The sequence below is a fragment of the Arachis ipaensis genome, chromosome B6 (genome assembly GCF_059453495.1).
Source record: "Arachis ipaensis isolate K30076 ecotype BB chromosome B6, ASM5945349v1, whole genome shotgun sequence".
NCBI classification, from domain to species: domain Eukaryota; kingdom Viridiplantae; phylum Streptophyta; class Magnoliopsida; order Fabales; family Fabaceae; genus Arachis; species Arachis ipaensis.
In genome coordinates, this window is record NC_142441.1 from 38284455 (window position 1) to 38311816 (window position 27362).

The 27362-nt window shown below is 38.9% G+C and overlaps 2 non-coding genes across 2 annotated transcripts; one reads left to right on the forward strand and one right to left on the reverse strand.

Annotated features, from left to right (window-relative positions):
- The first annotated feature begins 2657 nt into the window (after nt 1-2657).
- Nucleotides 2658-2765, forward strand: LOC148555193 (small nucleolar RNA R71). The gene has a single exon (XR_015887785.1). It is a non-coding gene; the product is annotated as a small nucleolar RNA R71 (small nucleolar RNA).
- A 7873-nt stretch (nt 2766-10638) lies between these two features.
- LOC148555194 (small nucleolar RNA R71) lies at nt 10639-10745 on the reverse strand. The gene has a single exon (XR_015887644.1). It is a non-coding gene; the product is annotated as a small nucleolar RNA R71 (small nucleolar RNA).
- Nucleotides 10746-27362: the final 16617 nt, after the last annotated feature.

The following is a 27362-nucleotide window of genomic DNA, read 5'->3' on the forward strand; positions in this document are numbered from 1 at the left end:
GTAACATCAATGGTAATGGAAAAACAAAAAGCTTATGATTTTACCACACCAAACTTAGAATTTTGCTCGCCCTCGAGCAATAAACAAAAGAATAGAAGAAGAAGAAGAAGAAATATGGAGAGGGAGAGGGAGATGTGGTTTCGGCCAAGAGGAGTGTAGAGGGGTGTGTTGTGTGAGTTTGATGAAGAATGGAGGGCTTTATATAGGGAAGGGAGGGGGGAAAGGTTTCGGCCATATGGGTGGGTTTGGGTGGGAAATTGGTTTTGAATTTTGAAGGTAGGTAGAGTTTATGAGGTAGGTTTATGGGGAAGAGTGGATGGATGTGAGTGGTGAAGAGGTGATGGGGAAGAGAGTTTGAGGTGATTGGTGAAGGGTTTTTGGGGAAGAGTGTTTATGGGGTTGTGTGAAAGAGAGTGGTGAGAAGAAGTGAGTGGAGGTAGGTGGGGATCCTGTGGGGTCCACAGGTCCTGAGTGGATCCTGTGGGGTCCACAGATCCTGAGTGGATCCTGTGGGGTCCACAGATCCTGAGGTGTTCAAGGATTTACATCCCTGCACCCATTAGGCATGTAAAAATGCCTTTGCACATAACTCTGGGCGTTCAGCGCCAGGTTGGTGGCCATTTTGGGCGTTCAACGCCTATTTGTGTGCCATTTCTGGCGTTGAACGCCAGAACCATGCCTGTTCTGGCGTTCAGCGCCCAGAAGCTGCCCATTTTGGGCGTTCAGCGCCAAAACCATGCTCTGTTCTGGCGCTGAACGCCAGACAGATGCTCCTCCAGGGTGTGATTTTTCTTCTGCTGTTTTTTTTTATTCCGTTTTCAATTTTTATATTTATTTTGTGACTCCACATGATCATGAACCTACAAAGACATATAACTAAGAAAAATATAGTTAGATAAATAAGCATTGGGTTGCCTCCCAACAAGCGCTTCTTTAATGTCAATAGCTTGACAGTGGGCTCTCATGGAGCCTCACAGATGTTCAGAGCATTGTTGAAACTCTCCAACACAAAACTTAGAGTTTGGATATGGGATTTCAACACCAAACTTAGAGTTTGGTTGTGGCCTCCCAACACCAAACTTAGAGTTTGACTGTGGGGGCTTTGGTTGACTCTACTTTGAGAGAAGCTTTTCATGCTTCCTCTCCATGGTTGCAGAGGGAGATCCTTGAGTTTTAAACACAAGGGAGTCCTTATTCCATTGAAGGACTAGTTCACCTCTGTCAACATCAATCACAGCTCTTGCTGTGGCCAGGAAAGGTCTTCCTAAGATGATGGATTCATCCTCTTCCTTTCCAGTATCCAGGACTATGAAATCAGCAGGGACGTAATGGCCTTCAACCTTTACTGACACGTCCTCTACTTGTCCATATGCCTGTTTTCTTGAATTGTCTGCCATCTCTAATGAGATTTTAGCAGCTTGCACCCCATAGATTCCCAGTTTCTCTATTACAGAGAGGGGCATGAGGTTTATTCCTGAACCAAGGTCACACAGAGCCTTAAAGATCATGGTGCCTATGGTACAGGGTATTATAAACTTTCCAGGATCCTGTCTCTTCTGAGGCAATGTCAGTTGATCCAGATCACTTAGTTCATTAATGAACAAGGGAGGTTCAACTTCCCAAGTATCAATGCCAAATAATTTGGCATTCAGCTTCATGATTGCACCAAGAAACTTGGCAGTTTGCTCTTCAGTGACATCCTCATTCTCTTTAGAAGAGGAATACTCATCAGAGCTCATGAAGGGCATAAGGAGGTTCAATAGAATCTCTATGGTCTCTAGATGAGTCTCAGATTCCTTTGGTTCCTCAGAGGGAAGCTCCTTATTGGTCAATGGACATCCCAAGAGGTCTTCCTCCTTGGGATTCACGTCCTCCACTCCCCTTGTAGGTTCGGCCATGGTGCTTATGTCAATGGCCTTGCACTCTCCTTTTGGGTTCTCTTCTGTATTGCTTGGGAGAGTACTGGGAGGGATTTCAGTGATCCTTTTACTCAGCTGGCCCACTTGTGCTTCCAAATTTCTAATGGAAGATCTTGTTTCATTCATAAAACTCACAGTGGCCTTGGACAGATCAGAGACTAGATTTGCTAAATTGGAAGCATTTTGTTCAGAGTTCTCTGTCTGTTGCTGAGTGGATGATGGAAAAGGTTTATTATTGTTAAACCTATTTCTTCCACCATTATTAAAGCCTTGTTGAGGCTTTTGATCCTTCCATGAGAAATTTGGATGATTTTTCCATGATGAGTTATAGGTGTTTCCATAAGGTTCACCTAAATAATTTACCTCTGCTATTGCAGGGTTTTCAGGATCATAAGCTTCTTCTTCAGAAGATGCCTCTTGAGTACTGTTGGATGCAGCTTGCATTCCATGCAGACTCTGAGAGATCATATTGACTTGCTGAGTCAATATTTTATTCTGAGCCAATATGGCATTCAGAGTATCCACTTCAAGAACTCCCTTCTTCATAGGCGTCCCATTATTCACAGGATTCCTTTCAGAAGTGTACATGAACTGGTTATTAGCAACCATGTCAATGAGTTCTTGAGCTTCTGTAGGCGTTTTCTTTAGGAGAATGGATCCACCTGCAGAAGTGTCCAGTGACATCTTTGATAGCTCAGATAAACCATCATAGAATATATCCAGGATGGTCCATTCTGAAAGCATGTCAGAAGGACACTTTTTGGTCATCTGTTTGTATCTTTCCCAAGCTTCATAGAGGGATTCACCTTCTTTCTGTCTGAAGGTTTGAACATCAGCTCTAAGCTTGCTCAGCTTTTGAGGAGGAAAGTACTTGGCTAAGAAAGCCGTGACCAGCTTATCCCAAGAGTTCAGGCTATCTTTGGGTTGAGAATCCAACCATAATCTAGCTCTGTCTCTTACAGCAAAAGGGAAAAGCATGAGCCTATAGACTTCAGGATCTACTCCATTAGTCTTAACAGTATCACATATCTGCAAGAATTCAGTTAAAAACTGAAAAGGATCTTCAGATGGAAGTCCATGAAACTTGCAGTTCTGCTGCATTAGAGAAACTAATTGAGGTTTCAGCTCAAAGTTGTTTGCTCCAATGGCAGGAATGGAGATGCTTCTTCCATGTAAATTAGAATTAGGTGCAGTAAAGTCACCAAGCATCTTCCTTACATTATTATTATTTTCGGCTGCCATCTCCTCTTCCTGTTCGAAAATTTCTGAAAGGTTATCTCTGGATTGTTGTAATTTAGCTTCTCTTAATTTTTTCTTCAGAGTCCTTTCAGGTTCTGGATCTGTTTCAACAAGAATGTTCTTGTCCTTGCTCCTGCTCATATGACAAAGAAGAGGGCACAGAAAAATAATAATAATAATAGAGATCCTTTATACCACAGTATAGGGATCCCTGTGTGAGTAGAAGAAGAGGGGGAGACAAAGAATGTAATATAATGGAAGAAACACAACTGTGAGGATGGCAGAGATGTGAGATGAGATATTAAGATATGAATGAATAAATAGAATAAGATGGGGGAGGGATAATTTTCGAAAAATATTTTGGAAAAGAGTTAGTGATTTTCGAAAATGGTTTTTGAAGAATGTTAGTATTTTTTTCGAAAATTTTTTTTTAAAATTAAAAATAAAAATAAGAATAATTAGTTAATTAAAAAGAAATTTTTGAAAAAGAGGGAAGATATTTTCGAAAATTAGAGAGAGAGAGTTAGTTAGGTAGTTTTGAAAAAGTTAAGAAACAAACAAAAAGTTAGTTAGTTAGTTGAAACAAATTTTGAAAAGATAAGAAGTTAGGAGGTTAGAAAAGATATTTTGAAACCAACTTTTTGAAAAAGGTAAGATAAGAAGATATTTTAGAAATTAGTTTTGAAAAAGATTTGATTTTTAAAATCTCAATTAATGACTTGATTCATAAGAAATCACAAGATATGATTCTAGAACTTAAAGTTTGAATCTTTCTTAACAAGCAAGTAACAAACTTCAAATTTTTGAATCAAAACATTAATTGATCATGTTATTTTCAAAAATTTGATAAAAATAAGAAAAAGATTTTTGAAAAATATTTTTGGAATTTTCGAAAATAACTAAGAATTTTGAAAAAGATTTGATTTTTGAAAAAGATTTTGAAAAAGATAAGATTTTCAAATTGAAAATTTGATTTGACTCATAAGAAACAATTTGATTTTAAAAATTTTTGAAAAAGTCAATCCAAATTTTCGAATTTGATGAGAGAAAAAGGAAAAGATATTTTTTTGATTTTTGAATTTTTTTATGATGAGAGAAAAATACTAAAAAGATGCAATGCATGAAATTTTTAGATCAAAACATGTGATGCATGCAAGAATGCTATGAATGTCAAGATGAACACCAAGAACACTATGAAGATCATGATGAACATCAAGAACACATTTTTAAAAAATTTTTAATGCAAAGAAAACATGCAAGACACCAAACTTAGAATTCTTTAATGCTTAGACACTAAGAATTCAAGAATGCATATGAAAAACAAGAAAAGACACAAAACAAAAAAAATCATCAAGATCAAACAAGAAGACTTACCAAGAACAACTTGAAGATCATGAAGAACACCATAAATGCATGAATTTTTCGAAAAATGCAAGATGCATATGCAAGTGACACCAAACTTATAACATGACTCAAGACTCAAACAAGAAACAGAAAAATATTTTTGATTTTTATGATTTTCTAATTTTTTTTCGAAAATTATTTAAAAAAAAAAGAAAAATAAGGATTCCAAAATTTTTAATATGAATTCCAGGAATCTTGCCATGTTAGTCTAAAGCTTCAGTCCAGGAATTAGACATGGCTCACTAGCCAGCCAAGCTTTCATTGAAAGCTCCGGTCCAAAACACTAGACATGGCCAATGGCCAGCCAAGCTTCAGCAGGATTCAAATCAGGCATATAAATTTTCTTCTTTGACAGGTGGAAGCCTCAGTCCAGAAGAATTTAGACATGGCTTTACAGCCAGCCAGGCTTCACATGCTTCATGAAGCACTAGAATTCATTCTTAAAAATTTTGAATAAAAAATTTTTTTGAAAACATTTTTATATTATTTTCGAAAACAGATGAGAAAAGTTTAGAAATATTTTTGAAAAAATTTTTTTTTTTGAAAATAAAATAAAAAGAAAATTACCTAATCTGAGCAACAAGATGAACCGTCAGTTGTCCAAACTCGAACAATCCCCGGCAACGGCGCCAAAAACTTGGTGTTGTTGCCGGGATTGGGATCTCAGACGATTCTTGGCGCCAAACAGGAACAATTAAGTCCCCGGCAACGGCGCCAAAAACTTGGTGCACGAAATTATGATGTCCAGGCTCGAACAATCCCTGGCAATGTGAGCAACTTGGTACGCGTAATCGTGATTACACTTTGATTATGGAAAATTCATGGCTCTTCCTTTCCCTGGCACTGGCGCCAAGAACATGGTGCCAATACCATGGTTCACAACTTCGATACAACTAACCAGCAAGTGCACTGGGTTGTCCAAGTAATACCTTACGTGAGTAAGGGTCGAATCCCACGGAGATTGTTGGTATGAAGCAAGCTATGGTCACCTTGTAAATCTCAGTCAGGCGGATATAAAGTGATAATGGAGTTTTCGAATAATAAATAATAGAATAGGGATAGAGGTACTTATGTAAATCATTGGTAGGAATTTCAGATAAGCGAATGGAGATGCTTTTCGTTCCTCTGAACTTCTGCTTTCCTGCTATCTTCATCCAATCAGCCTTACTCCTTTCCATGGCTGGCTTTATGCAAGGGCATCACCGTTGTCAGTGGCTACATCCCCTCCTCTCAGTGAATAATATGCTCACATGCTCTGTCACAGCACGGCTATTCATCTGTCGGTTCTCGATCATGCTGGAATAGGATTCACCCTCCTTTTGCGTCTGTCACTAACGCCCAACAATCACGAGTTTGAAGCTCGTCACAGTCATTCATTCATTGAATCCTACTCGGAATACCACAGACAAGGTTTAGACTTTCCGGATTCTCTTGAATGCCGCCATCATTCTAGCTTACGCCACGAAGATTCTGGTTAGGAGATCTAAGAGATATTCATTCTAGCTTATTTCATGTAGAACGGAAGTGTTTGTTAGGCACGTGTTCATAGGGGAGAATGGTGATGAGCGTCACACATAATCATCACCTTCATCACGTTCTTGGGTGCGAATGGATATCTTAGAAGCGAAATAAGATGAATTGAATAGAAAACAGTAGTACTTTGCATTAATCTTTGAGGAACAGCAGAGCTCCACACCTTAATCTATAGAGTGTAGAAACTCTACCGTATGAAAATACATAAGGGAAGGTCCAGGCATGGCCGAGATGGCCAGCCCCCATGGTCTAAGAACAATGCGTTTCAAGATTGTCAAAAAGACTAGTAAAAGGTCCTATTTATAATAAACTAGCTACTAGGGTTTACATGAGTAAGTAATTGATGCATAAATCCACTTCCGGGGCCCACTTGGTGTGTGTTTGGGCTGAGCCTGAGTGTTGCACGTGTAGAGGTCCTTCTTGGAGTTGAACGCCAGCTTTTGTGCCAGTTTGGGCGTTCAGCTCTGGTTTTGGCTCCTTTTCTGGCGCTGGACGCCAGATTTGGGTAGAAATCTGGCGTTGGACGCCAGTTTATGTCATTTATTCTTGGCCAAAGTATGGACTATTATATATTTCTGGAAAGCCCTGGATGTCTAATTTCCAACGCAATTGGAAGCGCGCCATTTCGAGTTCTGTAGCTCCAGAAAATCCACTTTGAGTGCAGGGAGGTCAGAATCCAACAGCATCAGCAGTCCTTCTTCAACCTCTGAATCTGATTTTTGCTCAAGTCCCTCAATTTCAGCCAGAAAATACCTGAAATCACAGAAAAATATACAAACTCATAGTAAAGTCCAGAAATGTGAATTTAACATAAAAACTAATGAAAACATCCCTAAAAGTAACTAGATCCTACTAAAAACATACTAAAAACAATGCCAAAAAGCGTATAAATTATCCGCTCATCAGACGCATATGCGTGGGAGACGCGTACGCGTGACAGAGCGTCACGTGCTGTCGATGTCAGAAAACGTTGGGGGCGATTTCTGGGCTGTCTTTGGCCCAGTTCCAAGCCGGAAAATACAGAATAGAGGCTGCAGTGTAGGGGAATCATTCATTCACACTTTTCATTCATATTAGTGAGGTCAGGATATAGTTTTCTAGAGAGAGAGGCTCTCTCCTCTCTCTAGGTTTTAGGGTTTTTAGCTTTAGTTCTTATCAATTTTAGATTTTTATTATACTTTAATTTAGCTTTCTTCTACTTTCATTTGTCCTAGTACTTTAGTTTATCTATTTTCTCTTGTTAATTTATTTATTCTCCAATTTAGTTTACGAACTCTTCATGTTAGATTCAATTTTCTTTTTGATGCCAGGGCATTTTGGCCAGTTTCACTGACCTTTTCCTTACTGTTTTAGGATAGTTTCATGCATTTTCTTAAGAAATAAGCAAGTTTTGGGTAGAATTGCATTCACACCATGATTTAAGCATATATTGAGCACTTTACATGATTTTATGAGAATTTTGCATGAATTAGATAACAAATTAGATGATGCATGTCTCATAATGTGGATTAGAGCTTTGATGCACTGTATTGCTTGATTTTAGGACAAAGGAAGCAAGAAAGAGCCACGTTGGCAGCCACGTTAGTCTAACTAACGTGACCACCAACATGGAATGGGAGCTAGCTTGCAACGTTAATGAGAAAAGTAATCGCCAATAACGTCCTCGAAGCCATCATAGCCTACGTTAAGAGTCACGTTAACTAAGTTAACGTGAACTCTAACGTGGAAGAAAGAAAGTGGAGCCAACGTTAGTGACACTCACCTTTGTCACTAACGTTGGGCCAAGCTCATAAGTGGCCACGTTAAGAGCCACGTTAACTCAGTTAACGTGGACTCTAACGTTGGGAAGCAAAAGAGAAGCCAATGTTAGTGACACTCACCTTGTTCACTAACGTTGGCCAAGCCACAATGAGCCACGTTAACTCCCACGTTAACTTAGTTAACGTGGAAGCTAACATGGAGAAAGCATGTGATCGCCAACGTTAATCACACTTACCTTTGTCACTAACGTTGGGGTGAACCCACACAAGCCACTATGAGCAACGTTAACTCCCACGTTAACTTAGTTAACGTGGAAGCTAACGTGGATAAGAGAGATGATGAGCCAACGTTAGTGACACTCACCTTTGTCACTAACGTTGGAGATGGCTAGCATTACTACGTTAGAAGCCACGTTAACCTAGCTAACGTGGACTCTAACGTGGGAAGTAGGGGCACATTGGAACGTTAGTGAGAAAGGTAGGTGTCACTAATATTCTCGAAGGATTGGCAAGCTTACGTTAAGAGCCACATTAACTAAGTTAACGTGGACTCTAACGTAGGGGGAAGCGAAGTCTCTCAACGTTATTGGAAAAGGTGAGTCCCAATAACGTGTGCGAAGGATCAAGAGGCAACGTTAGTGGTCACGTTGGTGCCACTAACGTTGAAATTAACGTGGATTATCCTTGGGTGAGGAACGTTAGTAAAAAAGGTGATTGCCACTAACGTTCTCGAACCCACACTCTCACTTAACGTTAACGCCACTAACGTCCTGAGCTAAACACCCTGCCTACTCCACACTTTCTCTCTGCAAGTAAAGCTAAGCCCACTGCGGAAGATAACTACTTCAAACTCAAGATCCAAAGGCCCATATCCAAGACTTGAAGAACCAACTAGAAGATCAGAAGAGTAGTATATATAGGGGTAGTTTTGAATTAGAAAGGAGCTTTTTGGGGGAGGATTGGAAATTGGGAACTACTCTCTGTATAATTTACTTTCTCTGCACTTCTAGTTCTAGTTTTCATGATGTATTCTCCATCTTTGTTTTCCATTTCCAGAGCTATGAACAACTAAACCCCTTTCATTGGGTTAGGGAGCTCTGTTGTAATTTGATGGATCAATACTAATTTTTATTACTCTTCTTCTATCTTTTCTCTTGATTTTACTAGAAAGCTTTCAATCTTCATCCAATTGGGTAGTTATCTTGGAAAAGAAGCTATTCATACTTGGATCTCTTCTGAACCTTGGAGGAGGAATGAAGAGATCATGCTAGAAATGCTTTCTCATGTTGGACCAAATTGGGTTTGGTTGGGTATGGTGACTATAATCCTACCAACACTTGATTTGGGAATGCATGTGGTATAATCAGTGACCATACTTCATCTCTTCTCATGAGCAATTGACCAAGGAATTGGCTATTGATCAAGATTTGAGAGATTGAATTACCAAGGAATTGGAATTCGATCACTTAAGATTGCCAAGGAGATCAACGAATTTATTGATTGAGGAAGAGATGAAAATGAACTTGATCCGGAGAATGCAACATCTCCTAAGCCCAATGAATCCCCATTTCTGATCTTACCCATTCTCTTTAATTTCTGCAATTTACTTTTATGAGCATCTTCCCCATTCCCATTTAAGATTCTGTAACTTACTTTCCGCCATTTACATTCAGCTCTTTATTTCCAGCAATTTACATTTTCTGCTATTTACTTTACCGCCATTTAATTTCCTGCAACTCTCAAACCAAATTCTGCTTCGCTCAACTAGAACATTCCTCTAATTAAAGTTGCTTGACCAATCAATCCCTGTAGGATTCGACCTCACTCTATTGTGAGTTTTTACTTGACGACAATTCGGTATACTTGCCGAAGAAAAATTGTTGAGAGACAAGTTTCCATGCTATCAAGTTTATGGCGCCATTGCCGGGGATTGATTTTGTATCAACAATGATTAAATTGGAGGATAATTAGATTGAGCATTTTTCTCTTGTTTGATTTAAATTTCTGTTTGAGTTAATTACTTTCAGTTTTAGTTATTTTTTTTAATCCCTTCCCCCCTACTCCTTTTTCTTAGTTATTTACTATTTAGTTCACTTACCCACTAACTATTTGATATATTGCATCACTCACACTAACAGCCATTTTAACAAGAGTACTTTCTGCAATTATTTCCTTGCTTGTGCCTTGTTGGTTGTATGACAGGGAGAAGAAGCGGGACTTCAACTTCCTTTGATTCTGAACCTGAGAGGACCTTCCTTAGATTAAGGAGGGAAGTAAGAGGAAAGAGAGTAGTTGGTGCTGAGGAAGAGGAGGAGTACTTTGAACCAGATATGGATAAAAACATGGAGAACCATCATGAAGAAGAGGCTCACAACCATGGCAGAGAAGGTCTAGCAAATCATGCTGGGCAAGAGAGAAGAGTTCTAGACTCTTACATCAACCCAAACCCAGGAAACTGTGGGAGTAGCATCCAAAGGCCAACCATACATGCCAACAACTTTGAACTAAAGCCACAGCTCATTACCCTTGTTCAGAACAACTTTTCATTCGGAGGAGGTGTCCAAGAAGACCCCAATCAACATCTAACCACCTTCCTGAGGATATGTGATACTGTGAAGTCTAATGGTGTTCATCCTAACACCTATAGACTATTTTTGTTCCCTTTATCACTTAAGGACAAGGCATCTAAATGGCTGGAATCCTTTCCAAAGGAGAGTTTAGCAACCTGGGAAGATGTGGTGAACAAATTTCTGGCAAGATTCTATCCTCCTCAACGGATCAACAGGCTGAGAGCTGAGGTGCAAACATTCAGGCAGCAGGATGGTGAGACTCTATATGAAGCATGGGAGAGGTTCAAGGACCTGACAAGAAGGTGCCCACCAGATATGTTCAATGAATGGGTGCAGCTACACATTTTCTATAAAGGCCTTTCTTATGAATCAAAGAAGGCAGTGGACCATTCATCCGGGGGATCTCTGAACAAGAAGAAGACCATTGAGGAGGCCATAGATGTCATTGAAACTATAGCAGAGAATGACTATTTCTATGCTTCTAAAAGAGGCAACTCTAGAGGAGTGATGGAACTAAACAATGTGGATGCACTGCTGGCCCAAAACAAGCTTATTACCAAGCAACTAGCCGACCTCACCAAGAAGATGGAGAGGAACCAAGTAGCAGCAATCACCACCTCATCAACAACCCAAGAGGGAGTAAATGCTGAGGCAGAGGAGGAGCAAGAATAGGCCAACTACATTGGAAACTCACCTAGACAGACCCATGATCCTTACTCCAAAACGTACAATCCTGGTTGGAGGAATCACCCAAACTTTGGGTGGGGAAATCAACAAGATTAAAGCCAAGATCAGAGACGTCACAACCCTAACAACCATGCAGCTCACCAACATTCCACACAGAGATCATATCAGCACCACCCTAACAACACCTCTCCACATCCATACCAAAACCAAAATGACCCGACTCACCCATCCACTCTCAACTCACTATCATCTGAAGAAAGACTCTCCAAAATTGAGACTCTGCTTGAAGGCATATGCAAAGAGATTCAAGATAATAAGGTATTCAAAGAGGAGGTGCGAGCTAGTATCAAGAACCAGGGGGACACCATCAAGAGGCTGGAATTTCAAGTGGGATACTTATCTGAAAAGATTCCCAAACCTACTGATAGCTCCCCAAGTGACACAGAAAAATTCGAGAGGTGAAGCAAAGAAAGTCAGATGGGAGGACTGCAAGATGGTTACTATAAGTAGTCAGGAGGCTGAGGAAAAGCAAAACAAGCCATTAGAACAACTTGGAGAGACATCAGCAGAGAAACAGGAAAAGGATCACCAAGAACCCAAAATTTCACAAAAAGAGCTGACACAGAAGGAGCTGCTGAAACTCTATCCACCTTTTCCCCAATTACTCAATGGTGCTGTAGAGAAGAGAATATACTCAAGGTTTCTTGACCTGTTTGCATCCCTCCATGTAAACATACCATTTATCAAGGCTCTCCAACAAATGCCATCATACATTAAGTATATGAAGGAGCTGCTGACCAGGAAAAGCTCACTCAAGGGAGGACAAACAATAGTGATGAATAAGGAGTGCAGTGCTCTCATTCAACCAGATTTGCCTATAAAAAGGAATGACCCCGGGAGTTTTCACATCCCCTGTGACATAGGAGAAACAATGTTTGATAAAGCACTCTGGGATTTGGGAGAAAGCATCAACTTAATGCCTTTATCCCTTATGAAAAGGCTGCAGATCAATGAGATAATACCCACAGATGTAATTATCAGGCTGGCTGACAAAACTTAAAAACAAGCAGTAGGAGTGGTTGAAAATGTGCTGGTGAAGGTGGGAAAATACTTCCTTCCCACAGACTTTGTCATCTTGGACATGGAAGAAAGTCACACTCACCCAATCATATTGGGAAGACCGTTCTTAGCTACAGCCAGAGCACTCATAGATGTAGAGCGAGGGGAGCTAATTTTGAGGATCCATGATGAACAACTCAGCTTAAATGTCTTCAAACTCTCACAAGAAATAGATCATAATGAGATACTGAGGGAGGAGGCAAGCTCTGAAGCACAACCAACACCTCTGGGAAACCACTTGGTTGAAGAACAAGGCAATCAGTAACTGTCACAGCTCAAGAAAAATAAGGAAGAACCTAAACCACCAGAGTCATATGAGACCAGTAACAAAATTCCCTTAGAAGAGGAGGTCACAAAGAGCAAGGCAACATCAAAAGGGACAAAGAAGAAGGCACCAAGGAGGTGGAGGAACAAGAAGATCCCTACAGAGGACTTTTCTCCGGGGGACAAAGTGATCTCAGCCTACTTTCCAAATATTCCACCTCATCTCCCCACTATCCCATCTCAGTTACCTAAGGTCTTCACCATCAACAGAGTTCTTTCCTTAGAACATGTAGAGATCCTTGATGAAGCCAATGGATATAGGTCTACTGCAAGAGGGGAAGATCTGAAGCATTACCAACCGCCATGACAAAGGCAAAACGTCAAGCTAGTGACGCTAAAGAAGCGCTTCATGGGAGGCAACCCATGTTTTACATGCTTTTAAAAGTAGTTAATAATGCAAGCTTCAGGGATTTCAAATCAACTTGACATGGACTTGAATGAATCCTTGTGTGCAACATATAGTGAAGAACAAGTTTGGTGTTCAAGACACACTAAGAGAACATCAATGTAACCCATATCATGTCACTCTTAGGGGCCTTGAACAAATCTTTTACACCACACGGCACCAAACTAAGTTTGGTGTTGCCAATGTTGCACACCTGGATGTTGAGTTAGTCAGTTGGTTTCCTCTAATGAATGGCACTTAGTTAGTTAAAACAAAAACTTTAAAAAATAGTTATTCTTTTTTTTTTGCCGCCACTTTCCACACATATTTTTTTTATCACAATTCTTTTATTTTGTAGGAGAGAAGAAAGGGGTATTGAAGTGGATTGAGTGGACAATTAAATGAGGAAGGTTCGACCACTTCATGAAGGAGTACTACACACTTGTCTTCAAGGGGAATACATTGGAAAATGTGGCCATGCAACATTGGAAGAAGGATACTCTTGAAGACCGAACAAATTCCCTTCATAAAGTTGATGATCCTTGTCCTCTTCACATGATAAATCCCATCCGTTCATCATACACCAACCCCATCAATCCACACCTTTCATCCACACACTACTTCCCTATATAAATGATTCGCACTAAGTACACCCTTAACATTCCAATTTCACTCCCCACACTTCTCATTCTCGAAACCAACCACTCTTTCCTCTCATCACACCTTGTCCTAACCAACCGAATTCCTCATCTATCCATACCTTCTACCCTCTTCACACATCAACTCAAACTCATGGCATCATCAACCTCCAAGAGGCAAAAGAGGAAGGAACCAGTAGAGAGCATTTCTTTCGATGAGAAGATATGCAAAACTGCATTCCATGAACTCGAATTTGAACGGATAAAGCTCAAGAAGATACTGCCTGAGTTAACGATGCAAATTGATGAGGATGAGTGCCCACAGATTCGAGAGAAGATTGAACAAAGGGGTTGGTAAAGGCTTACGAACCCGGAGGGGAAGATAAATGCAAACCTCATCAAAGAGTTCTATGCAAACGTGGTCAGAGAAGTCAAAACCAAGGCCCCCACCTTCAAAAGTTACGTAAGAGGGAGAGACGTGGACTTCAGCCTAAATGCTATAACAAGAACTCTTCAGCTGAAATCACCACATTTTGATGAGCTTAGTTATCATGCAAGGATAAGTAAGAGCCCTGACAATGATGAACTTGAAGAAATAGTGACTGACATATGTGTCATAGGAGCTGACTGGGAAAGGTATGCGGATAAGATGACCCCGGTTCATCAAGAGGGGAGACCTTAGCCCGGAAGCCAAGGGATGGTTTGAACTCGTGAGGAGGTCTATCCTCCTAGCTGCAAATAATTCAGAGGTCAATATTAATCGAGCGACTATGGTACATTGCCTAGTACAGGGTGGAGAAATCAATGTGCATGAACTCATAGCTGAGGGGATTCAAGAGTCAGCTGAGAAGGTTGATTCGGGTGCCAGGCTTTGGTACCCCAGCACCATTCTCAGATTGTGTACAAAGGCCAAGGTAGTCTTCGAGGATAGCAATCCAGACTGGGTGAACCCTGGGAAGCTAGTTACACTTCAACGTATGATCTATACTACGCCCGCCCAACAACAAAGAAGACCTCAAATAAGAAAGCGAAAATCAAAAAAAGGAGCCCACCAAGATGAATCTCATCAGGAAGAACACCAACAAAGAGAATATTATGACCCAACCAACATAAACCTGAATCACATTCATGGAGCCATTGAGGAACTAGCAAGGAGTTATATGGAAGGACAAGAACAACAACTGCATATTCAAGCTCAAAGGATGGATCGTCAAGAAGAACTCCTTTCTAATTGGATGAATCAACAAGGGGAGTGGCAGAAACAACAAATGGAACATTATTCCCAGCTCACTCAAGCCATCAATCAAGTGTCTGAAAGGCAAGAGCATCAAGATAAGCGCCTTCAAGAACTCAACCAACGCTAGCTAGCTCAGACGAAGGCATTCAATGAGTTCAGTGTACTTAATGAAGGACGGTAACTACATAGGGAGGAGTTCAACATAAACATTCAAGCCAAGTTGAACTACATGTCTAGTCATATGCATAATCTACACTATGCCATCCCTACATATGATGAGGTCCAAAAAGATTTTGTGGAACAAGAAAAAAGGAAGGTGAAACAGCAGAAGGAAACACTGAAAAAGAAGATGGAAGATGCTGGTTTTTGGAAGAAGTTGATTGGAAAAGGCAAGGGAAGTGGGAGTACAAGCACTCAAGAGAAACACAAAGAGGAAAAGCAAGAGGAAGAGCATGGGCAACCCCATGAGTAAAAGGTGGTGGAGTTCCCTCTTTGTTCTATCTTTTTCAAGCATTAAATAAGGAAAATCATGTATGAAATAGGACATGCTTCCATGATAGTTTAGGATTTTCAATTCTGTCTTTAAGTTTTTCATTGCCTAGGTCTATGATTACTAGTCAAGTTGCCTGTTTTCAATTCCATCCTGCATATTGTGTTGCTTGTCTCCCTTTGAATCAAATAAAAAGAGAATGATTGTTATCAAAGACCAGAGTGGAGTTCATATTGTGGAGTAAGTTCCTTAGTGTGTGATGTGGTCATAAGTTAGCTAAGTTGATTCACCAACAAGGGTGGGAAGACAACTATCTGTCCTGAATCATATGTTTGAAACACACCCCCATGAGACTAGCTAAATAATAAGATCCTAATAAGAAAAAGGGGAAAAGAACAATAAGAGTTGAAAAAGAAAGAAAAGTTAATAAAGAATAAGGCTAGGCACCAAGGGTTTGAAACTTGAGAGATGTGTCTGTGGTGCTCCTGTACCAAGGATCTGCTTGGATGAATAAGTTCTTAGGAGTTCTTCATCACTTGGTAACTTGGGTTAACTAACCCGGGATTATCAACTGAAAATCCACTATCAAGAGCAACATTGCTACAGAACATTAGTACCCCAAAGATGTGCTGGACACCAAGGTCTCAAGAAAGAAAATAACAAACCATGTGCCTGTGGTGTATATGTATGGGGGAAAGAGACTTGAGGGAGTAAGTCCTTAGGGGTGTCTTAAAACCTAGCACCTTGAACCAACTGGTTCGGGAGTGCTGGCTGAAAGCTTATCTTAAAGAGTCGCCCCCTCACAGAGCACTTAGCCTAAGAACACAAATAAGCCCTGAAAAACAATAAAAGGATCAGTGAATAAGAGTCTCATAGGGTGCAATCAAGTGAGTATTCCAGGACATGATAAAGGTCTGAAAGCCAGTGAAGGAATGAACCTAAGTTGCTATGCATGAAACCACCATAAAACCAAGGATATGACCTCCACAATAATGACTCATTCCTCTTGGCATTCCATTCATCATTCTCTTGTTCCAGTACTTGCTTAGGGACAAGCAAGCTTTAAGTTTGGTGTTGTGATGCCAGGGCATTTTGGCCAGTTTCACTGACCTTTTCCTTACTGTTTTAGGGTAGTTTCATGTATTTTCTTAGGAAATAAGCAAGTTTTGGGTAGAATTGCATTCACACCATGATTTAAGCATACATTGAGCACTTTACATGATTTCATGAGAATTTTGCATGAATTATATGACAAATTGGATGATGCATGTCTCATGATGTGGATTAGAACTTTGATGCACTGTATTGCTTGATTTCAGGACAAAGGAAGCAAGAAAGAGCCACGTTGGCAGCCACGTTAGTCTAACTAACGTGACCACCAACGTGGAATGGGAGCTAGCTTGCAACGTTAATGAGAAAAGTAATCGCCAATAACATCCTCGAAGCCATCATAGCCCACGTTAAAAGTCACGTTAACTAAGTTAATATGAACTCTAACGTGGAAGAAAAAAAGTGGAGCCAACGTTAGTGACACTCACCTTTGTCACTAACATTGGGCCAAGCTCATAAGTGGCCACGTTAAGAGCCACGTTAACTCAGTTAACATGGACTCTAACGTTGGGAAGCAAAAGAGAAGCCAACGTTAGTGACATTCACCTTTGTCACTAACGTTGGCCAAGCCACAATGAGCCACGTTAACTCCCACGTTAACTTAGTTAACGTGGAAGCTAACGTGGAGAAAGCATGTGAGCGCCAACGTTAGTGACACTTACCTTTGTCACTAACATTGGGGTAAACCCACACAAGCCACTATGAGCAACGTTAACTCCCACGTTAACTTAGTTAACATGGAAGCTAACGTGGATAAGAGAGATGATGAGCCAACGTTAGTGACACTCACCTTTGTCACTAACGTTGGAGATGGCTAGCATTACTACGTTAGAAGCCACGTTAACCTAGTTAACGTGGACTCTAACGTGGGAAGTAGGGGCACATTGGAACATTAGTGACAAAGGTAAGTGTCACTAATGTTCTCGAAGGATTGGCAAGCTTACGTTAAGAGCCACGTTAACTAAGTTAACGTGGACTCTAACGTATAGGGAAGGGAAGTCTCTCAACGTTATTGGAAAAGGTGAGTCCCAATAACGTGTGCGAAGGATCAAGAGGCAACGTTAGTGGTCACGTTGGTGCCACTAACATTGAAGTTAACGTGGATTATCCTTGGGTGAGGAACGTTAGTGAAAAAGGTGATTGCCACTAACGTTCTCGAACTCACACTCTCACTTAACGTTAACGCCACTAACGTCCTGAGCTAAACACCCTGCCTACTCCACACTTTCTCTCTGCAAGTAAAGCTAAGCCCACTGCGGAAGATAACTACTTCAAACTCAAGATCCAAAGGCCCATATCCAAGACTTGAAGAACCAACTAGAAGATCAGAAGAGTAGTATATATAGGGGTAGTTTTGAATTAGAAAGGAGCTTTTTGGGGGAGGATTGGAAATTGGGAACTACTCTCTGTATAATTTACTTTCTCTGCACTTCTAGTTCTAGTTTTCATGATGTATTCTCCATCTTTGTTTTCCATTTCCAGAGCTATGAACAACTAAACCCCTTTCATTGGGTTAGGGAGCTCTGTTGTAATTTGATGGATCAATACTAATTTTTATTACTCTTCTTCTATCTTTTCTCTTGATTTTACTAGAAAGCTTTCAATCTTCATCCAATTGGGTAGTTATCTTGGAAAAGAAGCTATTCATACTTGGATCTCTTCTGAACCTTGGAGGAGGAATGAAGAGATCATGCTAGAAATGCTTTCTCATGTTGGACCAAATTGGGTTTGGTTGGGTATGGTGACTATAATCCTACCAACACTTGATTTGGGAATGCATGTGGTATAATCAGTGACCATACTTCATCTCTTCTCATGAGCAATTGACCAAGGAATTGGCTATTGATCAAGATTTGAGAGATTGAATTACCAAGGAATTGGAATTCGATCACTTAATATTGCCAAGGAGATCAATGAATGCATTGATTGAGGTAGAGATGAAAATGAACTTGATCCAGAGAATGCAACATCTCCTAAGCCCAATGAATCCCCATTTCTGATCTTACCCATTCTCTTTAATTTCTGCAATTTACTTTTATGAGCATCTTCCCCATTCCCATTTAAGATTCTGCAATTTACTTTCCGCCATTTACATTCAGCTCTTTATTTCCAGCAATTTACATTTTCTGCTATTTACTTTACCGCCATTTAATTTCCTGCAACTCTCAAACCAAATTCTGCTTCGCTCAACTAGAACATTCCTCTAATTAAAGTTGCTTGACCAATCAATCCCTGTGGGATTCGACCTCACTCTATTGTGAGTTTTTACTTGACAACAATTCGGTATACTTGCCGAAGGAAAATTTTTGAGAGACAGGTTTCCATGCTATCACTTTTTAATACAATTTGAGGTATTTCTTGTTTACTACTTCTTCCTTTATTTGTTTTTATTGATTCCTTGCAATTGGTTGTCTAGATTTTATTATCTCTTGTTAATTTTCTATGCTTTTATGTTATGCCTTCCAAGTGTTTGATAAAATGCTTAGTAGGATTTTAAATTAGATTTTTGGTATTCTTAACTTGGATTGAGTAATTTGGAGACTCTTGAGTTATCAAAAGTCTTTTGTTGATTGGTGATTGAGACTTTCTAGTTAGCTTGAGTTTCACTAACTCTAGTCTTTGATTAGGACTTGTGAACTCAAGTTGATTTGCTCACTTGACTTACCTTCAATTGTCAAAGGTTAACTAAGTGAAAGCAAAAAGGCAATTAACATCTCAATTGATGATGATAATGAGGATAGGAATTCCAATTCTCAATCCTTGTTAAGACTTTTCTTAGTTTTATTTCCTTGTTATTTACATTACTTGTTGCTTATTAAACTCAAAACCCAAAAATATACAATCTCATAACCAATAATAACTACACTTCCCTACTATTCCTTGAGAGACGACCCGAAGTTTAAATACTTCGGTTAATTTTTATTGGGTTTGCTTTAATGACAAACAAATTAAATTTTGATTGAGGTTTAATTGTCGGTTTAGACTTTACTTGCAACGTGATAATTTTTATGAAATCTTTACTGACATTTTTCCTTCGTTAGGGTCACGCGTGTGCGTCGGATGAGCCCTTCGCAAGTCACGCGTACGCGTCAGCTGAATTTCACAATTGTCACGCGTTCGTATCCTCCATGCGTGCGCGTGGGAACCGGCTTCTCCAAATCTCTATTCTTCATGTTTCTTCTATTTTTGCATGCTTCCTTTCCATCCTCTAAGCCATTCTTGCCCTATAGATCCTGAAATCACTTAACAAGTGCATCACGACATTGAATGGTAATAGGAGAGGATTAAAATTTAGCATTTTTAATGCCTAAAAAGCATATTTTGAACTATGAAGCATAATTAGGAAGGAATCATAAAAACATTCAATTTATATGAATAAGTGTGAAAAACATTGATGAAACCCACCAAAATTAACACAAGATAAACCCTAAAATTGGGGTTTATCAATAATATTCTCATGTTAAGATATCTGAAAGTACTTTATAAATCCCGAAATTATACACACCCTTCATGTCATATGAATTATACTTGGGAACCTAATAAAAGATGATAAGTTTAATTACTTTTGTTTCAAATTTATAATTAGTATCTATAGTTTTGTCGAATTTTTAATTAGGTTCTCATACTTTATTTTTAATTAGGTCCCTATATCATATTAAATCTTGTAATTTAGTCCTTACTATTATAAAAAAATTAAAATTAATAGAATATTTTATTAATTTAATAGAATATTTCATTAATTCACATTATTTTTGTCATAATAGAGACTAAATTTCAAAATATGATATTGGATAAAGATTCAATGAAAAAGAAACCAAGATGATAAGCATAGGCTAGGAGAGATTTTCGGAGTTAGGTCTGGTTTGGTTGTCTAGGTCCATGTCCCAAGAAGATAGAGTGAAGGTTTTATTTCTATACCTAAATTATAGGATAAATATCTTATCCGGTCCCTTACCTTTTTTCCGTGAGATATAATGCACCTTAATCATCCTTAAACCTCAATCAAGCCCTCACCCATTAAGAAAAGAGTGATGCTACGTGTACAAGTCTTTTTATAACCAAGTCCAACAAAATTGGTGCAATATCCAACGGAGAAAAAAATGCGTGCATACGTCACTACTCTTTCTTTTTTGCACTTTTTGTAGCACACAAATTTGTGTTGGAGAGACCAAAATTTGTTGATATAGTACACAAATTTTCGAAGCATAATAGACAAAATTTTACAAATAACATAAACTTAATGATATAGTACACAAATTTTTATGCATAGCACACATATTTTTATACATAGCACCCAAATCTTTGCATGTATCACAAATTTTTGCTGCAAATATATTTCTTAGTTGGGTGAGTCAATGTTCAGGGTATGTAATTCTCCAATATTTCTATGCTACATATAAAAAAATCCATGCTATGCAACAAGATTTTTGTACCAAAATTTATGTGTTGTACGTATTTTATTGGTTGGGTGTCACTGTCTTAGGCATGTGGTCCTTATAAACTTTTTATGCTATATACTAAAATTTGTGTGTTGTGCACCAAAATTTGTGTTGTGCATCCAAATTTCTGTGTTCTAGTTTTCTGAACATTTATAAAGAGAAGAAGAAGATGAAGACGATCAGGACGATGATAATGATAATAAAAGAGGATGAGAAGGGAACAAAGTTAAGAAGAAATTAAACAACAAAATGACAACATCAACAATAACAACAAGAAGAAGAATTAAACAATAACAATAATAACAACAACAACAATGATAACATCAAGAAGAAGACAATGGTGGTGACAGGGACGATGATGACAATGACAATGACATTCTGACGATAACGATAATAACAAAAGAGGAGAAGGAGGAGGAGGAAAAGAGGGGCGACCGTTAAAGGAGAGAGTGGCGCGTGAATGGTTTTGGTTAAACTTGGTTATTCAAAATGTTTGGATACCTAGTATCTCTGTTAAGAAAAATGGACAGATCAACTCCTGTTACCGGATGGAAAATGGTTGCCCACTGACGTGTTAGGTAATAATGTCAAGTGTCAAATCCAAATGGTTGCAGGGACTATAAATCCGCTCTCCACCTCTTCTTCTTCTCCTTCCTTCTCCTCTACCTCTCCCTTCTCTTTTTCATCTTCTTCAGACCCATAATCAATGGTTGCACTAACAAAACGAGACGAACAAGAAACTCTGCGCCTCAAGTCCCTAGCGGAGTCCAACTTCACTTCCTCCAGAGCCCTCAACATTGCCTTCAACTACGCCAAGCCCGCTTACTGCCTCGCCCCAAATCTTGCAGCGTCACTGAAATCCTTGCCACTCTCACTATTCTCCATGTCACCACTGCTAACAAATCCCACTTTCTTGACTGGTTTTATGTTGGAGTGGGTTGGGTGGTTCATCTTCTTTATCAAGTGTGTCAATGGCGGAGGAGGAGGAAGTTGCATTGAGTTGGGTGAGTATGGTTTGGAACATGAGATAGAGAAGTTGAGAAGGGACATTCGTTGGTTCAGAATTTCTTCTCGGTAAAAGAGAAATAACCTCGTCGCAAGTATAGTTCCAAACCGACAAGTAACACTCAATCAAAGTTTAATTTGTTTGTCACGAGTGTAAACCAATAAAAATACCGAGAGTATTAGATCTCGGGTCGTCTCTCAAAGGAATTTCAGTGAGGTATGCATACTATTGTTTATGGTATCCAAGGGGGTTTGCGGATAAAGAGACAAGATAATTAAAAAGGCAACAAAAGTAAAGCTAGCAACTAAAGAAAGCAAGTAATAAGGAGAGACATTCATGGCAATGATTGAGAGTATAGGCTTTCTATCCTAGTCATTAATCATAATACAATACTTAACAAGAGCTAATCCTATCAAGTCATCTCCAACATAGGAAGAAGGTATAATGTTATCTTCACATTGAGAGAAAGTCAAATAAGACTAGTTAATCTCAATCCAAAAGTCCTAATCAACTTACTAATTGAATTAGCAAGAGATTAGAGTCAATGGAAACAATATTGACTAACAACTCTAGATCACCAATATGAGTTAGGTATTAATGACTCAAGATTACCTAATTTCTCTTTCCAATCCAAGAATGCTCAAAAAGCTACTCTAACATCCAACCAAGCATTTTGTCAAACACTTAGAAGGCATAAAATTAAAGCATGGTAAAATAACAAGAAACATAAATTCTACAACTACCCAATGCAAGAAAATAGCAACAATAACTCAATTAAACATTAAAAGAACATAAAACATAAAATTGCATTAAAGGAAAGTGGAATTAACAAGAGTTCATATAACATAAAAAGTGGTAAAATAAGGGAAATAACAAGAGAAACTAAGAAGATTGAAGCAAATCAACAAGGAAAAGTAAAGAAAACTAAATCAAAACAAGTAATTAAACCTAAATCTAAGATGAAATTAACCTAAAATCCTAATTCTAGAGAGAAGAGGGAGCTTCTCTCTCTAGAAAACTACCCTACATGATCCTAAACTAATCTAATTGCTCCCCCCTTTGTCCAATCTTCAATTCTGCATCAAATAGCCTCAGAAACGAGTTGGATTTAGGCTTGGAAAGCTTAGAAATCACCCCCAGCGTCTTCACTTTAATGAGGTCATGTGACCAACGTCACGCATGCGCGTGGACGACACGTGCGCGTCGTTTGCCAAAATTCCTCCTCGCGTACGCGTGGGTGATGCTGCGCGTGGCCATTAATGTCCTTCTCATGCGTACGTGTGGATGACGTGTGCGCGTGGCCATGAACCCTCCCAATGCTCATTTCTTCATGAATTCTCCACTTTGTATGCTTTTCTCTTCACTTCTTTCATCCAATACTTGCCTTATGAATCTGAAATCACTCAACAAACATATCAAGGCATCGAATGGAACTAAAGTGAATTAAAATTGGCTAATTAAAGGCCTAAAAAGCATGTTTTCACTCTTAATCACAAATTTAGGGAGAATTACAAAAGCATGCTATTTCATTGAATAAATGTGAGATAAGTTGATAAAATCTCCAAAATTAAGTACAGGATAAACCACAAAATTAGGGTTTATCAAACCTTCCCACACTTAAACAAAGCATGTCCTCATGCTAAACTCAAGAAAGAGACAAAGGGTATCAACATTTATTCAATGCAAGTAAACTATCTAAATGCAATCTATCTAAATTAATGCAACTACTTGGTCAAAATAAATCAACTTCCAAGAATACATATATGAACACAAGGGCTAGAGGTATTAACAACCAAATCAAATCCACAATTGAATTGAGTTATTGAAAATAATTTACAAACTTGCAAGAAAAGAAATGATCATAGGTGAAAACATGTAATTGAGCAATCGAACCCTCACCGGATGTGTATCCGCTCTAGTCGCTCAAGTGTATAGGGTAGATTAACTCAATTCTCCTCTAATCATGCTTTCCAAGATTTGTTTTTCATCTAACAATCAACAATTATTCCATGCATGCATACAAATATCATGAGGACTTTTCATAAGGTTGTAATGGGGCTAGGTCAAGGTAGGATTGTTGATGAGAGGAACTTTTGCATGGTCTAGAAAATTTGCAGATAAATCCTCGTTGCAAGTATAGTTTCTAAACCTTCAAAAGTCCTTTCATACAAACGTTTTGGTTGTCACAAGTAACAAACCCCTTTTAAAATTGATAACCGAGTATTTAAACCTCGGGTCGTCTTCTCAAGGAATTGCAGGGAGGTATGTTCTTATTATTGGTTATGAAGATTGTAAATTGGGAGTTTTGGAAGTAAGGAAGCAGTATGTTGCACAAAAAGAATAAAATAAAACAGTAATAATAAAATAAACTCTTGGCAAGGTATGAAGACTGTAGGTCCTATCTCAGTTATCCTTATCAATTGTAATGAGAATTGGATTTTTCTCCCACTTTATTAACCTCTAACTATGAAGGTAAGTTAAGTGGATGAATTAATTCTTGAAGAATTCTAATTCTCAATCAACAATGAGTTTGATAACTCAAGAGTCACCAATTATTTAACCAAAGCCAAAAGGGAGAAAAATATCTAAATTAAATTAAAAGCATCAATATAAGCAAAGCAATCTTAAATCTGAAAATACCTCGAATTGCATTAACAAAAGAAATTAAATTTGGCATAGATGTTCATAAATTAAATTGAGAAAATAAATAAAAATAAAGAACCTGGGATTGAGAGTCACTCCTAAAACTAAGAGAAATCCTAAATCATAATCCTAAGAGAGAGGAGAGAACCTCTCTCTCTAAAAACTACATCTACTCCTAAAATTGTGAATATATGAGAGCCTCCTTCATGAATGGATGCATTCCCCCACTTTATAGCCTCTAATCTGTGTTTTCTAGGCCGCAAACTGGGTCAAAAACAGTCCAGAATTCGCTGGTTTCGAATTTTGCCACGCTGGTTTATCGTCACTGCGATGTGGCCGCATGGATCACGCGATCGCATCGCCTAGCGTCAGGGGAACTATAGCATATTATATATCAAATCGAAGCCCCGGACGTTAGCTTTCCAACGCAACTAGAACCACATCGTTTGGACCTCTGTAGCTAAAGTTATAGCCGTTTGAGTGCAGAGAGGTTAGGCTGGACAGCTTAGCAATTTCTCCAACTTCTTGCATTCCTTCCACTTTTGCAGGCTTTCTTCCCATCCTCCGAGCCATTCCTGTCTTATAATATCTGAAAACACTTAACACACATATCAAGGCATCTAATGGTAATAAGAGAGGATTAATATTGAATAATTAAAGTGTAAGACCCGGTTAATTAACGGCTAATTAACCCATAAATGAGAATTTATTCTAGAAAGCCAAAAATGTTATTTTTATGGCTTAATGATGCACATAAACTAGTTATGCTACGATTTAGGAAATTGCACGATCGGCAAAATTCCTTCCGGCAAGTGCACCGGTTATCGTCAAGTAAAAACTCACAATAGAGTGAGGTCGAATCCCACAAGGATTGGTTGAGTGAGCAATTCGGATTAGAAGTGTGTTCTAGTTGAGCGAAATCAAGATTGGAGATGAGAATTGCGGAATGTAAAATTGGCGGGAAAAGTAAATGACAAGAAAATTAAATGGCGGAATCTTAAATTGCATGAATTAAAGAGCAGAAACTAAATTGCTGAAATTAAAAGGGAATGGAGGTTGATTGCATGAATTGAGTTGCAGAATGTAAAGAGAAGATGGAAATTAGAATTGGGGGATTCATTGGGTTATAGGAGATATTGAGATCTCCGAATCAAAACATGTTTATCTCTTCCTCAAGCAATGCGTTCATTGAATTTTGCTTGGCAATCTTATATGATTGGATCCCAATCCCTTGGCTCACCAATTCTCTCTAAAAATGAACAAATTCCCAATCCCTTGGTTTAAATGTTCATAAGAAGAGATGATGCTTGATCACTGATTATACCACACAGTTTCATGAACCACAATTTGGTAGGATTACATGTCACAATATCCATCCAAACCCCAATCCAATTCACTGTGAGAAAGCTTCTCTAGCATGAATCCTCCATTCCTTTCCCAAGGTTCCGAAGGATTCCAATTATGGGTAGTTTCTTTCCCAAGACAACTACTCAATGGAATTAGATCGAGAATCTTTCTAACAAAATTCAAGAGAAAAGATTGAAGAAGAAGATAAACTATTATTGATTCATTGAATTACAATAGAGCTCCCTAACCCAATGAAAGGGGGTTTAGTGAGTCATAGCTCTGAATTCAATTACAAAGATATGAAAACTAGCTAAAAGTGAAGGTAAAAGTCCTCTCTAACTTAAATTCTATCCTATTTATACACTTTCTATATTGAGCTTCTGTTGTGCTTCTTGGGCTTTGAGGCCTCTCCTTGCTTTCCTTTTGCCTTGGGTTTATGATCCATAATCTTGATGAGGCTGTTGATCCAAATTCTGTAACATTCATTGAGCCAACTTAGTGATAATCAAATAATGACACATGACTCAATAAGTTGAGATTTCAAACTCATCAATCCTTCAGGGCCAATCCCATAAACCATGATGTTCAATTGGGTTTCATACCAGAGTAAGTTTAAGTTATTGTTTGTGCTCAAAGAGTAACTTAAACCGCAATATTATTGGCCCAGAAACCTTTTCCAAGAGTGGCGTTTAAGTTGCAGTTTAAGCTTAAACTGCAGCTTAAACGCCAGATACTTCCAGTGAGCCCTTTTGTAGAAGCACGTTTAAGCTTCAGTTTAAGGTTAAACTGAAGCTTAAACGTGGAAATGGAAGAAGGCAGCCCTGGAGAGTAATGTAGTCGAACACGTTTAAGCTTCAGTTTAAGGTTAAACTGAAGCTTAAACGTGGATAAAGGAAGGGCAGCTCTGGAGGTCGAACACGTTTAACCTCCAGTTTAAGGTTAAACTGGAGGTTAAACGTGGGAATGGAAGGAGGCATCCTGGAGGTCGAACACGTTTAACCTCCAGTTTAAGGTTAAACTGGAGGGTAAACGTGGAAGCTTAGAATGGTGGCCCTGGAGGTGTCGAACATGTTTAAGCTCCAGTTTGAGGTCAAACTGGAGCTTAAACGTGGAAATGGAGAGAGCAACCCTGGAGGAGAAAACTTGGTCGAACACGTTTAAGCTCCAGTTTGAGGTCAAACTGGAGCTTAAACGTGGAATGGCTCCCTGGTGCTTTTCCCATTCTGGCGTTTAACCTCCAGTTTGAGGTCAAACTGGAGGTTAAACGTGGAAATGCTTCTTTGGTGAGTCTTTCATTCTGGCGTTTAACCTCCAGTTTAAGGTTAAACTGGAGGTTAAACTTCAATTCCAGCATTTCTTAGCCTTCATGATTCTGGCGTTTAGGCTCCAGTTTAGGCTTAAACTGGAACTTAAACTCCACATGTGATATTCAAGCTTCCTTTATTGATTTTGTTGCTTCCTTGCCTAGCCTCTTCTTCCCTGAAATCATCCAAACAATTGCATCAAAGTCTT